Source organism: Canis aureus, chromosome 28 (assembly GCF_053574225.1).
Source record: "Canis aureus isolate CA01 chromosome 28, VMU_Caureus_v.1.0, whole genome shotgun sequence".
Lineage (NCBI taxonomy): Eukaryota > Metazoa > Chordata > Mammalia > Carnivora > Canidae > Canis > Canis aureus.
In genome coordinates, this window is record NC_135638.1 from 37,553,265 (window position 1) to 37,569,268 (window position 16,004).

Sequence of the window (16,004 nt, forward strand, 5' to 3'; positions counted from 1 at the left end):
ATTGAAACCCAGGCAGATTAAAATGAGGTGGTGCAAACAGTAAGGGTTCGGTAGATGGGCAGACTGATGGCAGTGATTGGGGGGCTGCCCAAGGTATCCATACACCTGTGAGCAAGGCTGAGTGTCTTCTCTTCGAGGGCGTGGCCACTAGTAGGGAAGAGAAACATTGAGACCTAAATGAGGTAATAAAGAAATAATCAAGTGCTGTTGGGGCACAAAAGAGAGTAATTTGGGCTAGTGAGGGGGATTGAAGCTGCTTTCCCAGGATCTGGCCTTTCCGAGGAGCCTTGGGGAAGTTTGACAGGTGCACAAGAAGGGCATCTCAGGCCGAGAGAGTGCATGGAGGGGAGAGAGCTTGACGTGGGTACCCAACGATGACTGCTCCAGTGGAGTGTGGCTTTCAGGAAACCAAGTGGGGGCCAACTTGGAAGGTTGTGCAAGACAGGAGTGTGAGGACCCCTGAATGTCATGCTAAGGAGTTTGGATTCTATCCCACAGGTAATGAGGATTTTAGTACCAGGCTGCATAGCATCTTGTGCACTTTCATGGACCGTCCTGCCTTTGGCGAGGTCGGAACCACTGTAGCTATTGGCCTGGAATGTGCGCTGAACAAATGGGTGTAGTATAGAAAACGGCTGCCAGGACGCACAAGCAGACCAGGACGGGGAACAGGGGAGCATCTGCTCCTCCGCGCAATGCTCTACCCGGCTTCTCCCCAACTCCACGGTTTTAATACCAGAATCATTTGGTAGTGTTTGCCACCTGCTGAAAAATCTCAAAGTCAGGTTGCTGTTCTCCCCTCAATCTCCCCTCCCCTATCACTACTCCACAGGCCACTTGGCTTTGTAGAATCATTTTCAAAAATGTTTATAATGTCTTACCACTGCCTGTTCCATCTGCTCCTCACTCATGGAGGCCTGGCTCCTTCGCAAGGCCTGGAAGTCAGGCATGCAGAGCCAGGAAAGGTTAAAAATGCAGCTTCGACTTTTCCCTTCTTCCTCACTCTCCTTTCATCCATCCTTCCACAGATGACTAAATGCAGTCTTTACTTCAAATGAAGCCAAGCCTATGGTTAATTCTCAAATAAAGAAAAAATAATATGAGCCATCTTCCCGTTAATGTCAGTGGGCCGGCACCATAGCGCAAATACACACACAGAAACACAGCTTACAGCACGTGCACACACACACACACACACACACACACACACTGCAGTTCAAAATAAATCTTCCATAGGGGTATTTTGCTAAAATTCTGTATGTATTTATTTTTATGAAAGCCTAATTAAAATTCATATAAAAATCATTTTTACTTAGAGATGGAGAGAGTGCATTCACAATGATCAAGGTCATCTGAGTGAAAATTATGTAAGTGTGAAATCTATTTCTACAGATTTGACAGGAATATATTTGATCAGTAGAATTTAAGAACTATTGGCCAATAGAAATGGAATGTTTTTGAAATAGAAATATTTTCTTCAAGTTTTAAGAAAATCTCAGCATTATGTTTTTCTGTTAAAATATATTATTCTTTTGAGGGTAATAGTCACATTTAATTGTCTGCAGATGTATGTCTTTATGTCCTAATTTAGATGGGGACACCAGTTCTATGAACAGTGGCCTAGATTATCATCCTTGCTAATAAACTCTTACTGGAATACTTTCAGATTTGCATCTGATGTGTATGGAGTGTACATTTTGTTTGCCATTTGAAATATGCAGAAAAATTTAAGGCAGACACCAAAGGTCTCAATCAGCAAACAGCAAAAGATCTCTTTTGTTTTATGGTTGTAGCAAGAACTCCTCCTAGTGGATTTTCTCAGAAGTATTTACTACATGTGCAGAAAAAGGCATGAAGAAAAGTAATGGCATAACATCAGTAAATCACACCAACTGGTATCTTTCACCAGTGATGCAGGAACATTTCTTTCTGCCTTTGTGGAATAAATTAAGAGAATGTGCAGAGTACATAAAACAAGTATTGCTAATCAGAAAAACCTGGATTCATCTGGTTATTATCTGCCTTATACTGTGCTATTTCCTTGGGAAACAAATACAATTCTAATTATAGAATTATTCAAAAGCACAGATGAATAGATTAGCATTTCCTAGGGTACTCTTGATATTTATGGATTTGCTTGAAAAGCAAAAGGTATGTTTGAAAAGGTATGTTTAACAGATATAGACCAAGATAAGTGTTAAAAAATGTCTGATTTTTTAAAAAAGAGTACATACATGTTGACTGCTAATGATCATTCAGTCAAAAAATGTACATTCCAAACACTTCCTTGCTGAAAGGTAAACAGCCAAAGCTTTAAAAAAATGTGGCAAATTATAGAATTTTAACACAAGAGCAATAAACTAAAGTTTGTAATTAAAGAAAATGTTTTATGTGGGATAACTTCCAGTATGTTTAGCCTGAAAGCAATGACAGGGTTTAATAGAAGATAATGTAATTGTAGTTATCAGAATGACACAAGACACTGTTTTTTTTTTAAAAGATTATTTTAAAGAGAGAGAATGCACACATGAGTGGGGGGAGAGGAAGAGAGAGTATCTCAAGCAGACTCCCCACTGAGCATGGAGCCCATTGTGGGGTTCCATCCCAGGACCCATGGAATCATGACCTGAGCCAAAACCAAGAGTTGGCTGCTTAACCAGCTGAGTCACCCGGTGCCCCAAGACACTATTCTTTTTTTTTTTTTTTTTTTTTTTTTTTAAAGATTTTATTTATTTATTCATGATAGTCACAGAGAGAGAGAGGCAGAGACACAGGCAGAGGGAGAAGCAGGCTCCATGCACCGGGAGCCCGATGTGGGATTCGATCCCGGGTCTCCAGGATCGCGCCCTGGGCCAAAGGCAGGCGCCAAACCGCTGCGCCACCCAGGGATCCCCGACACTATTCTTTTTAACTCTGTTGGTGAAATGTTGCTTAGCTTCTTTTTTAAGATTTTATTTATTTATTCATGAGAGACACACCAGAGAGAGGCAAAGACACAGGCAGAGAGAGAAGCAGGCTCCCTATGGGGAGCCCGATGTAGGATTTGATTCCAGGACCCCGGGATCGTTGACTAAGTTGAAGGCAGATGCTCAACCACTGAGCCACCCAAGTGGCCCACTTACCTTCTTTCCAGAACTCTGTGCTGGACATTTTCTCTAAAATTATATTTACTGAATATACATATGAAGTAAAATCCCTAGCAGAATTGAGTCCTTCACTACAAAATTTGCTTTTACTCTATTTGCTGCAACATTACTACCCTAACTTCCTTCCTCTTTTCATATCTACAAAATGATTCTTGAACTTAGCTCTTAATATTATTACAAGGTGAGCAAACACAGATGTTATCAAATAGTGTACTCTATATTATGAAAAATAAAATGAGACATTAAAAAAAAAGCAGTACTCCTCCAGCTAACAAACTGAAAAAGACCTTGGATCTAGGCACAGTACTTCCTTGTTTTCACTTTTACAAACAGATTAATTATAGTTCAGGACATTCCCCCATACGTTTGTAATATGAGAAGTTGTAAGCCACATTCTTGACTCAAATTATTTCTTATTGGTAGTTCAAACAGTCCAAATGCCTTTCTGAAATAAAGCATTTTGTGATTAATGTACCCCTATTTTACAATTCAATGAACTCATTTTCAAATTTTTTACTAAGTACGACTCCCCTTTAATCATGAGACACCATTCTGTACATGTAACATATTGGATGCACATATAGTTTATTAAGCATTTACCACTTTGAAACCTGTTGGCTTATTACCACTTTCAAAGAACACCCTCTTTTTTTTTTCCAGTATCTGAACAAATTTATGATTTAATTGGCACAGATGGAATGCTACATGTAAACTAATCAAACACTATAAAACATAACACCGTCTTACGGTGGTCTTTATATACAGTCATGATTTATTCAGATGGCTATGTTTTAAATATGAAACCATTAAGAGCAACTGTTCCATCCAGACTCCTTTTTCACTATGACAGTCTGACTGTGAGTACAACGGATGGCCAATGGTCAGGACAAGAAAAGGGCTTGTGCTTTACAGGTAACCACCATACAAAAATAATGCACTAGCATGGCAGGAATAATCATTGAAGTGGTTGTTTAGGACACGTTTTACTTTTAATATATTACCCATACTCCATACTCTGGAGACATCAGGTGTAGATGATCTCTGGACATTTCCTTGGACTTTTGCCTGAATGGTCCCCAGTATCTGACTTCTCCCCATTTCAGTGGTGCTCAAATCTGAGCTGGAGTCTTCATCGAATCACAGATTACTGGACCCAGTCCCAGAGGTCCTGACTTGGTAGAGCGGGGGGCCTTGGAGAGAAGCATTTCTAACAAATTCCCAGGAAATACTGATGCTTCTAGATCACTGTATTTTGAGAAGCACCATGCCACCTGAATCTGACCTTTATTAGGCCTAAGACAAATCTTACATTGTCCACATAAAATATACCTCATTCACTTTTCTTTCTTTATCATCATTCCTAAGCCCCTGGGTATTTAGTGTATACCAGAGTATTTTATTTCATATGTATTGGGCTTGACTCTAAACAGCTTAAGAACAGAGGATGTGACATACATTTTATTAGAAACATGTATCTGGGGGCACCTGGGTGGCTCAGTGGTTGGGTGTCTGCCCTTGGCCTAGGTCGAGATCCTGGGATTCTTGGGATCAAGTCCTGTATCAGGCTCCCCTCAGGGAACCTGCTTCTCTCTCTGCCTATGTCTCTGCCTCTTTCCCTGTATCTCTCATGAATAAATAAATAAAATCTTAAACAAAAGAAACATATATCTAGAAGTGTGGTCCGCAAGATATTCTTGTTAATACTTCCACAAAGCTTGCTATAAGCGAGTTCCCAGCTGTGTCCCAGAAAGGAGGCTTTGGGTTTGGGGTTGCAAAATTTACATATGAATAACTCCTCAGGTTGTTCCGAATAATAGAAAAGGAGAACAAGCTTCTGGAAACAACACCATGCACATCAGGGGTTGGGGGGGGGGTGCTCCATGTCCCGTCACAGACTAAAAAAGTACACACTGACTCCACACCATCCAGGAAGCTGAGATGTAGGGGCTTTGTCAACAATGGCTGGGAGCAGATGCCACCTCTCCTGCCACCTCCAGGGTCAAGAGAATGTGCTGGGACAGTCCAGCTCTGCCTCTCCCCAGTGCTACTGAGCAGGCTCCTTCTCTAATCTCTGCTACAGAAGGTTAGGATGGCAAGAGAAGAGGCATGCTGCACTAGCCTGGAGGTCAGGTGATGGGGAAGACCACACTCAGAGCATCTTGCAGATATCAGCTCTATGGTCAAAGCTCATGACTCATCTGTACAGGAAATACAGACAGTATAGGGAACAAGTAGGTTTGGATTCCATGATAGTCTCTTAGACTGTTCATAGACATTGGCTTGGGAGCTATTCTTTTCCAGAAAGGCCTAGTGGGAGTGCAGAGAAAAGGTCATGTTCAAAGGCAGCTGGGGCTGGAAGATCATATTCCAAGATGGCCTCTTTGTTTGTGTTTCTGGTGCCTCTGTGCTTTTGATTTTCTCTCGCTCTGCTTGTGGCGTCTCATCTCCTGGCCCATTTCAGGTGGGCTGGGCTTCTCACAGCAGGGAGGCCTCCAGTGATCAGACATGGTGACTGGCTTCCAAGAGATGCCAGTGGAATCCACCTGTTTTCCTCCTGCCATGTCCCATTGGCCAACGCAGCTCCAGCTGCCTGCCCTCAGGGTAGAGAGACAGACTCAGCCTCTTGATGTGAAAGTGGCCAGGTGTCCCTGTAGACTAGCCTCTTGGGTAGGGAATGTTGTAGAGAATGCAATCTGCTTACTTTTAGGAATGAAAATTGGCAAAACATAATGACTGATGGAACATATAGATAAAGTGAGAGAAATGAGTCAGAGACTATTCTAATGTTTTTAAGTTCAGGGATAGAGCTGATGGTGGCTCCACCAATAGTGCTTTAGGTAAAAGATGAATTGTTTTGTACATGTTAGAATGGTTGACTGTGTGGTATTAGGGAATATCTAGGTGGAAATATTCAGTAATTAGCTTGAGTCTGATGTTTGGATCTGGTGTCATTGGGTAGATTTAGCAATCAGCATAGATTTGGGAATCTCAGTGTAAATAGTGGCACATAGGTTGCCCAAATCTGTAGGCTGCAGACAGAAAACTACAACAGCTGTCATATGAGGAGTAATAGGAAACTGAAGGGTGGGCAAGATGGAGGATGGATTGTTCTAGAAAAGAAGATGATGAAGTCCTTTGAGAAAGGACTGATCTACAGTGTGACAGAGACATGAAATAAGGGCAGCCTGGGTGGCTCAGCGGTTTAGCACCACCTTCGGCCCAGGGTGTGATCCTGGAGACCCAGGATTGAGTCTCACGTCAGGCTCCCTGCATGGAGCCTGCTTCTCCCTCTGCCTGTGTCTCTGCCTCTCTCTGTCTCTGTGTCTCTCATGAATAAATAAATAAAATCTTTGAAAAAAAAAGGGAGACATGAAATAAGATTAGGACTGGGGCGTGTGGGTGGCTCAGTGGTTGAGCACCTGTCTTCACCTCAGGGCATGGTCCTGGAGTACTGGGATTGAGTTCCACATCGGTCTTCACTTGAGGAGCCTGCTTCTTTCTCCCCCTGCCTATGTCTCTGCCTCTCTCTCACTCTCTGCATCTCTCATGAACAAATAAATAAAACCTTTTAAAAAAAGATTAGGTCTAAAAATATTCTTTTGGGGGAAAGATTTATTCATTTACTTTAGAGAGAAAGGGGGGATGGTGGAGAATCTCAAGCAGACTACCTGCTGAGCATGGAGCCCAACATGGGACTTTAGCCCACAACCCTGAGATCATGACCTGAGCCGAAATCAAGGGTCAGACCCCTAATCGACTGAGCCACCCAGGGACCCCATTCTCTGACCTTTTTTGATTGGAGTTAATTGAATGTACATGTGAATCTTGTTGCAGTAGTACTGGGGAATCAGAAGACATGAGTTAAAGGATGGAGAGGAAAAATGGGGGAAACTGCTTCCTGGAAGTTTGGATAAGAAGGTGGGGAGAAGGGGCGCCTGGGTGACTCAGTCAGTTAAGCGTCTGCCTTCAGCTCAGGTCATGATCCTAGGGTCCTGGGATTGAGCCCCACATCAAGCTCCTTGTTTCTCAGAGGGCCTGTTTCTCCCTCTCCCTCTGTCTGCTGCTCCCCCTGCTTGTGCTCTTTCTCTCTGTCAAACGAATAAATAAAATCTGTTAAAAAGAGAAAAAAAGAAGGGGAGGGAGAATGGATACTTTTGGTAGTAGCCTGAGGAAAAGTCTTTACAAAGATGGGAGATAAATATACATATTGGTGGGCCAAGGGAAGGGGCTGGAGGAGAGAGGATGTGGATACAGGACAGAGTGCTGTACAGTTCAGACTGAGCTAGTGAAGAGAGGTGGGTGGAAGTCAGCAGGAGAGGTAGAGCCAGCACTGGCAGGAGGGTCCCTTCATTCTCTGAAGATGGAGGAGGCACCTTGCAGCAGGTTTGGCAATGAGTAGGGTGTGAGGTGGAAGGAGAGTGGGGTGACTGCCTCTGAGGGCCTCTGTTTTGCTGACAAAATTACAGGCAAGTCATATTCTGAGAGTGAAGAAGTTAGAGACTGCTGGTATTTTGGATATTCCAAGATTTGGAATAATTAAGAAAAGAAGAGAAAAGGTCAGGGATAAGAAAAATCACTGGTGGTGATGATTGTCCAGTTGAATTGAAGATTACACATTTTAATGGCAGTATTCTGCATGACTTTCTGAATTTCTTCATTCCCATTGGGGCAGTATGGAGGGAAAGGCAAGGGTATGGAGAAATTAAGGGTGTTTGTGAGTCAGTTATGGGATCCATATAGGGCAGCAAAGGAATAGAGAGAGAGAGAGAGAGAGAGAGAGAGAAATGAGCTTGGCCACCTAACAATTAGTGTATAAAGCTGTTATTAATGCTTGAGTTGAATCATTCAGTTACTGACTGAATAGTTGGCCTCTTTCTCTCCTTTTGTTTCTTGGGTGTAGAGTCTATGGCAAAGATACTTTATGGATCATATGAAATCATACTTACAGAATATGTGAAAAATGTGATAGCATGCACACATAATAAAATGAGCTAAAACACCTCATGGCTACTTAGTAGCTTACAGTTATCAGATTATTAAAATGCTTTTATCCTTTTTAAAACTAACCGATGCATAAATATATTCTAGTTTTAAGGTATTCAAATGATATTTTAAAAAAGAGCAAAAGATGCAAGTCACCTGCCAATGCTATTCCCCACCCCACTGGAAACATCACCAAGAACTTGGGGTGCAAGCAGTGATTTTTTTTTCTTCAGTTTGTAGACAGGTATCTGCAGGACAGCCAGTGGAAAGAACAGGATTTGGAGGTAAGGAGCCAGCTTGAGAGCCAGCTCTGGGCATGAGGGTGATCTGAAACTACCAGGTCCTCAAGTTTCCTCTAAAATGGATTAGGGGGAGAACTTATAACTGGAATCTATTTTCAAATTTGGGACAAGATATTTGAGAATAGTTTTTAAAGTTTTTTTTTTTTTTTTAATGTTTTGAGTCAGGAAAATCTCTACTCTAAGAAAATATGTCCTTTCTAAGCTTTAGTTCTTCTTACAAAGTTAGCATAAACAGCAAACAAGATCAAATGTGAGAATGCATATTGTAAAAACAATACCACTGTCAGGGTTTATTATTACTATTATTATTATTATATTATTATTATTATTATTATTATTATTATTATTAGAAAAAAGTGTATCTGTGAAATGCCAATCAATGTTCCCAAAGTCATTTGTTTCATTAAGTTACCTTCAGAAGAACAGGAATCATACCACTTAAACATGGCAAAAAAATAAGGCAACATAAATCAAAATGCAACTTAATTGCAGCGAGGGTCAGTGCTTCACATGTACAAAGGCCAACTGCTATTCTCCCCTGGTGTCTCCAAAAAAAAAACCCTTAGATTTTTGTTTGGGTAAAGTTGACCATTTATCTACTGCAAACTGTGTTTTTCTTTCCCCTCTCTTGCCAGGGATGATTATACTGTTTCTGACCAGAAATTTAACCTTTTAAGAGGCCTCACTACAAGTTTTCCACTACCTATGTTTGTTCAGGAGAATTTCCCTCTACATTTGTTCCATCAGTGTTCAAACAAAAGACTTGGGAGAACCAGTGACATTGAAACGAAATGACAGTCCTAGGGCACCTGGGTGGCTCAGTGGTTGAGCATCTGCCTTTGGCTCAGGGAGCCTGCTTCTCCCTCTGCCTCCGTCTCGGCCTCTCTCTGTGTCTCTCTTGAATAAATAAATAAATAATCTTAAAAAAAAAAAGAAAAGAAAAAGAAACGGAAGTCCTGGCAGCTAGCCCACGCCTAAGCTCCCTGGATGGTGCACGTTTTCTGGAACATGCTCAGGGGATTGAGTCTGAAAGCAGCAGAGGATCCATGACTTAAGGGCACCAAGGAATCACTGTATACTGTGAAGAGCCCAGGGTGCAGTATTTGAAACATTAAACATTATCTGGTAGTCTTTCAGAATCAGAAGCTTTACTTTCGGGTCATTTAATCTACTCTCTTTTCCTCAGGAAGTCACTCAACATCTGTTTGTTCTATATTGTGACTTACTCTGTCAGAATGAGGATGGGCCAGTAGAAGCACAAAAATTAAAACATGCACTTTCTCAAGGCCACAGCCTTTCAGCTCATTCCTGGTTCTCTGTGAAAACCTCAAGTCCTTGCCATTCTCTTGTTTTGCGTCGGGAGTTGCATTAACAGAGAGATGAGAAAGAGAGAAAGGAACAGAACACAGGCTGATCTTGGCTTTGTAGCTGCCAGCTACTTTATGGGCTGCTGTTTTCTGGCAGATGGATCACGGGCTCTGTCTTAAGATGAACTGTCTTTGTGCCTTTCTGAGCTTCACATCTTTGCTCCAAAGAGAAATAAAGGCTGAACACAAAATATGTAGAAATTTGGATTTGGGAAGCATTACTGAGAATGCCACAGTGGAAGCCTGGGCATTACTGAGACTTTTTCAGTTACAGACACTTCCAGAGACATTCCATCTTTTGACCTTCAACTCATCCCTTCAGGAGGATTGCACAGGTGTTGTTGGCCACCCCATTCGGGTATGGAAAGTTTAAAGCCAGCCAATCAGTGATGGGCCAGGACATGGGGGTCAAGACCATTAGTTCCCACATTAAGCAGCTTTACCAGCATATCCAGCTGGAATTTCAGAGGCACAGAGTGATATGCCGACAGTCACATACAGTTCCCATTTCTATATATGAAAACTCAAAATTTTAAGAAAACAAAACAAGTGAGTCTTAGATTCTACCTGCTTTGCCAAATAGAGTTTCAACTATTTTAATTTTTAAATTCACCTAATAGATGAACATTTGTTTATACTTAATGTATTCTGTTTCTGGGAAAAATTTAATGCTCTTAAAGTAGATCTATGCCTTATATTTACTTGGTGTTTCTTTTCCAGGATAGTACAATAATCCCCAAATTGTAATTCTTTAATTAATATTCAATTGAAGAGTTAGATTATTTGTTTGAAGAAACAGAACCCAAGTCAAAGTGCCTTAAACATAAAGGTTATTCATTGGCTCATGCAACTGGAATTCCAGAGATAAGGAGCATTCAGGAACTGATTTACCCATTGGCTTATTGGGGAGCAAGAAATTTATCTCTGTATAAGGTTCTTCTAGCTGGACTAAGAATTAAATTCACATAAAACAGATGAGCAGATTAATTTAATTTGGGGACTCCATACCATCCTGCAATTCCAACAGCCAGGCAACAAACACAAGGTTTATATAACACCCTGAGTTTGGGAGAGGGGTAAGGGTCTGAGGATACAAAGGAGAGGAAGACCCTTAGCAGGAAGTTGAGAGGAGATGTTTCAAGAACAAAGGTTGCCCTTTATGCAGATATTTTAGGTAACAAAGAATCTCTGTTAATAGCTCTCTTTCTGGTATACCTTTCCTTTCCAATGTAAATTTAGGCGGTTGGGGGGGAGATAAAAGAGCTTTTTCCTGGATTTTTTGGGTTTTGATTGCTTTTAATTCTGAATAATTTTAGGTAGCCAAGTCACAGAGCAGAAACTTGTTGGGCCCGTAAATCAAAATAATCTTCACACCAAGGTAGCCCATCTTGAGGTGGTCTGCCCTTGGCGCCTACAGGTTCAATAATGTGGCAACGGGACAAACTCTTCCTGATCCTTCACTCTGCTGTCCCCAGTGTCTCTCTACCTGTGACGCTCAGGATTTATGTAAGTGGTTTGCTAAGGCTCTACACTTCCACATGGGTCCAGTAGAGCTACCCCCTGAAGCCTCTGTAAGCAGTGATATGATCCTTCCTGGAAGTCTCTACTCAAATCTGATGAGCCTCAACTGCATCGTGACCCTGGTCCTCAACCTACTGTTGCCAGGTAAACTGAAGAGACTCTTGGGTCCTGGGGTTTTGACTCAGCCTGTCCCAAAGATGTCACCAAAGGCTGTCGGTCTCATCATGAGAAGGAATTCAAGGACAGACACAACATTGCCAATGAGGGACACAGGTGGGAAAGTTTGCTAAAGTGAAATGTGAGAGCAGGCAAGCTCAAGAGAGAGAGAGCTGCATCCTCAGGGTTCAGGTTTCTTTTCTTTTCTTTCTTTCTTTTTTTTTTTCCTCAATATTTGTTAACAAGAAAGTAGAATATTCATGACTTGAGGAAGGGATTTCTTAGAAGCAGGGTTTCATGCTTTTTCTTTCTTATTTGGTCAGGGGTTTCCTGTTATGGCACCCACTGTCTCAGGCTTGTCTGGTTTGATCCAGCTTCTAGTGGATGGTTGCCAGGGCAGGCCTGACTTTCTTAATAGCTGGCAAGGACTTCCTCTTTGTTGGCCTCCAGGAGTCTTGTTAGATCCTGACTGCCTACTCTAAAACTATGACCAAGAAGATAAATGAACCTATTCATGATGGATTAAGCTAATCAGGGTCCACACCTGGATCTAGGGATAGATTCAGCTTTCCAGAGTTGCAGGGACTCCATCAGGAGCAGTTAGAATAAATCCTAGAAAGAGAGAGTGAGAAATGGATACCGAGCAGAACCACATCTCAGTTGACATTCCATTTCATCTACATTAGAGTGAACACCATGACAGGCCCTGTGTCTGTTTATGTGAAATGATCATCTCTCAGGATGGTTACAGGTGATGGTGGAACAGTCTCAGGAAAAACAATGGACTCTAGAACAGACAGACCTGGGCTTGAACCCATTTTCCACCTACAAGCAACAGAACATTTGGCAAATAACTTAATCTCTTAGAGCCTCCATTTCCTGATTTGTATAGTGAGGGTTGTGGGACCCAGGAAATTTAACAAAAATCCCCTGCCCCTGGACAAGCAAAGCAGGACTGATTCCATTTTGTGCTGCACCGGCCACCTCCCGTATGACCCCCACATGACCTGCTTATTGCTTAAGGCGCTGCCCCACCCTAGTCAAGCCTCTGGGCACACCCTAATCGGAAATCGGCTCATAACAATGTAACCCCGCCTTGTGCCCCCCAAAACTGTGCCCCGATTCTGACCAAAGTAATAGACCAGCTCAAGTGGATCCTATAGGGTAAGGTGTAATTCAATCGGCCACCTGCGTGTGGACCAGCATGACGGTGCAACTTTCTGCGTATCCCACTGGCCACGGGCCCCTATAAAGCTGCGCCGCCTCTTAGTCTCGGGGCCCAAGTCCCCGCTCCGCTGTGTCGGGTGCACTTGGACCCAGGCTCGAGCTTGTAAATAAACCCTCGTGTGTTTGCATCGGTGTCGGCTCCTCGGTGGTTTCTCGGATTCGCAATCTTGGGCACAACAAGGGTAATAACAGAAAACCATTGTAAACAAAAAAGAAAAATGTAAGTACACCAAAATATGTCTGATACAAATACCCGATAGCTGGAAATACCATGGAAACAACAGAGCAAAGAGATCTTCCGCCTGTAAATCCTCTGAAGTAACTCTGTAACACTAATGTAAATTCTGGGTTTGGATCACTTTGTTACTTCCTACAGAAAAGTACACACCTTTAATCAACTGTGTGGAATAGCTTGCCATATGCTATGATCTTGTCAGTATTAGAACCACTGTCAGGCCACCAGACTTCCTAATCCTCTGTTGTGACAATTTAGGTATTTTACATGTCGGGTGACCAAGAATACATTCATTTGACAAATATCTATTGAACACTGAATATATGCCAGGCAGGTTTTCAGGATCTAAGGTCACAGCATTGATACATGGTACGCATGATCAGATCACAGTTTAATTTCCTGTAAGCAGCATCATTTATGTGTAGGAAATTTTTGGTGATGCCTTATGTATGGCTTGAACTCTTTGAATAATTTTATATATTTCAAACACTTGTCCACAACCAATTTTAACAAAAAGTCAGATAAGGATTTCATACTGTTATTTACTCAAGGACAAGAAATTGTTAGAGAAGGCTTAATACTAGCTCCTATTCCTTGAGGGCTCACTATGGGCCAGGCCTTGGGCTAAGCAAATTCCAACTCATTTATTCCTAAGGATAGAGCTTCCTGGGATTCGCTCCAGTAGCTGCAGAGGCACTGGTATTTGTGAAGGCTCAGAGGAGCTCAGAACTGACTAGATAGTGAGAAACAGAGTGGTGGGGTGCGGTGGTAGGACAGCAGGCTGACTGTTAGGGCCAGTGGATCTGGCCATCAGCTATCTGGCCATTGACCATGGGCCATTGTCCGTCATCTCTTGAAGCACAATATCAGTCATGCCATGATGTACCAAATGTCCTGGTCTTGGGTGGAACAGGATAGATCTTTTCAACATATTCACAGTCAGGAGCTCAGTCTGTTCTGGAATCCAGGTGATATTTGCATCTAGACAGAGGAGAGCTGGGCCACTCATGGATGTCAGGAGGCAGTTGACTTATGAAATGGACAAGCAACCATGGCCAGCAGGACAGTTCATCATTGGCTCCTAAGGTGCTAGCAACCCCTAATTGCCTCTACTGGTTCCTGACAGAATTTTAGTTTCTTTTGCTGTTTAACTTGTTTGTTCATTTAAAAAAAAAAAATATTTTATTTATTTATTTGACAGAGAGAGAGAGAGAACAAGCAGGGAGAATGGCAAGCAGAGGGAGAGGGAGAAACAGTTTCCCCAATGAGCAGGGAGCCCGATGCAAGGCTCTATCCCAGGATCCTGGGATCACGACCTGAGCCGAAGGCAGATGCTTAACCAACTAAGCCACCCAGGTACCCTTGTTTGTTCATTTTTTTAACAGAATTCTGTTTTCAGGAAAGATGGGCCACATGGCAGCAAACAAGCAAGAAAAGAGCAGGTGGAGAACTGCTTTACACCCCGACGTACAGCTGATCCTTGAACAACATGGGTGTGAACTGCACCGGTCCACTTATACTCAGATTTGTTATGATAAATGCAGTATTGTAAATGTATTTTCTCTTCCTTATGATTTTCTTAATAGCTTATTTTATTGTAAGAATATAGTAGTATACATTACATATAACATACAAAATTTGTGTTGAGTGTTTATGTTACCAGTAAGACTTCCGGTCAATAGTAGGCTATTAGAGGTTAAGTTTTAGGGAAGTTACAAGTTATATGCAGATTTTTTACTGCCTGGGGAGGGGGGATTGGTGCCCCTAACCCCCACCTTGTTCAAGGGTCAATTCTATATTTCTTCCACTTCTGTGCTGTTACACCCACCCCCATTTCAGAATAGTCAATAACAACTCAAGTGTCGGAATGCCAGGCTTGAACCAAAGGGCCTTCTGGCACATATAATGTTGGGTCTAGTGTTCTATTTGTAGAGATTTGACCATAAGAGTACAAACTATAATACTTAAATTATTGATTACATTTCAGTTATTAAAAATCAGGCTAAGTAGAACATTCCTCTATACATTCTTTTCATAGGTTTTGTTTTTGCTAATTTCCTGAGATGAGATCTGATACTAAAATGATCTGTGAGGAGAAGGATTTTGATCAGTTATTAGTGATTAATACTGAAGTTTTCTCAGGTAGGTGCAGTAGATCTGAGAGCTCTGTGACTCAAGATGTGGGAAGGGGATCCTGGTAGTGCCTGGGGAATTGAAGGGGCAGGGCCATGCTGGGAAGCTGGAAGCCTCCAGTGAGCATTGAGGCCTTAGGATGCAGAGCTGAGCTGGAATGCTGTCTGGTGCACACTGTGTCTTGAGGCAGCCTGGTGCACGCAGTAAACCCACTATCTTCAGATCAAGACTCTTCTTAGAAGCTTTTCCAAGGGTTGTAGGATGATCACTGCTACTGGAATTGAACCTGATTAAGTTCTTATCAAAAACAAAAGAAAAAATACCTTAAAAAGAAGTAGCCTAACTAGTACTCTTTAATTATCAAGATGCTGGAAATAGCATAACATTCAGCAGGGTCACTGGAACATAGTGGCTAGTGTTAAAAGGATTCCATGGCCAAAGCACTGTGGGACTTGCTTCATTTACTGTTTTCTCTTGTCCGATACATACCAGAGCATTAAAAGCACTGAGAAGTTCTGCAGTAAATAAATTTGCTTCAAGTTCACTTAAACCAGTGCTTCCCAAATGTATTTGACTACAGGCCACTTAATCTGAGAATCTGAGAAACACAACTCTACAGGAAGTTCAGCATCATCCTGCCACATGTGGGTTCTGCTTTTGAGTATCTTGTAGCCTACAGCTGGTACTAAATTGGAGTTGCTCTGCTGTCAGAACTATGGAGTCATTCATTCGATCAGTCAGTTTGTATCAAAGGCCTTGCCTGTGCCAATCTTCATTCTAGGGATTTCGAATGCTCTCTCAGGGCTTCTGTTGCATGGAAAAAGGAGATGGTGAACATGCAAATGTCTAATGTGCAGGATGTGGTCAATTTCTCTGAAGATAAATGAAGCTGAGTCATGAATGGTTCCATTTTTTACCTGGTGTTGGAGGAAGG

General features: G+C 42.1%; 1 long non-coding RNA gene across 3 annotated transcripts; it reads left to right on the forward strand.

Annotated features, from left to right (window-relative positions):
- Nucleotides 1–14,475, forward strand: LOC144300658 (uncharacterized). Of its 3 annotated transcripts, none has more exons than XR_013367428.1 (6): nucleotides 1–182; nucleotides 1,317–1,367; nucleotides 8,363–8,413; nucleotides 9,067–10,347; nucleotides 11,115–11,463; nucleotides 14,337–14,475. It is a non-coding gene; the product is annotated as an uncharacterized LOC144300658 (long non-coding RNA). The 3 variants fall into 3 exon arrangements; XR_013367426.1 differs by lacking the exon at nucleotides 1–182 and adding an exon at nucleotides 205–498 and having other exon boundaries at nucleotides 14,323–14,475; XR_013367425.1 differs by lacking the exon at nucleotides 1–182 and adding an exon at nucleotides 206–498.
- The last annotated feature ends 1,529 nt before the right edge of the window (nucleotides 14,476–16,004 follow it).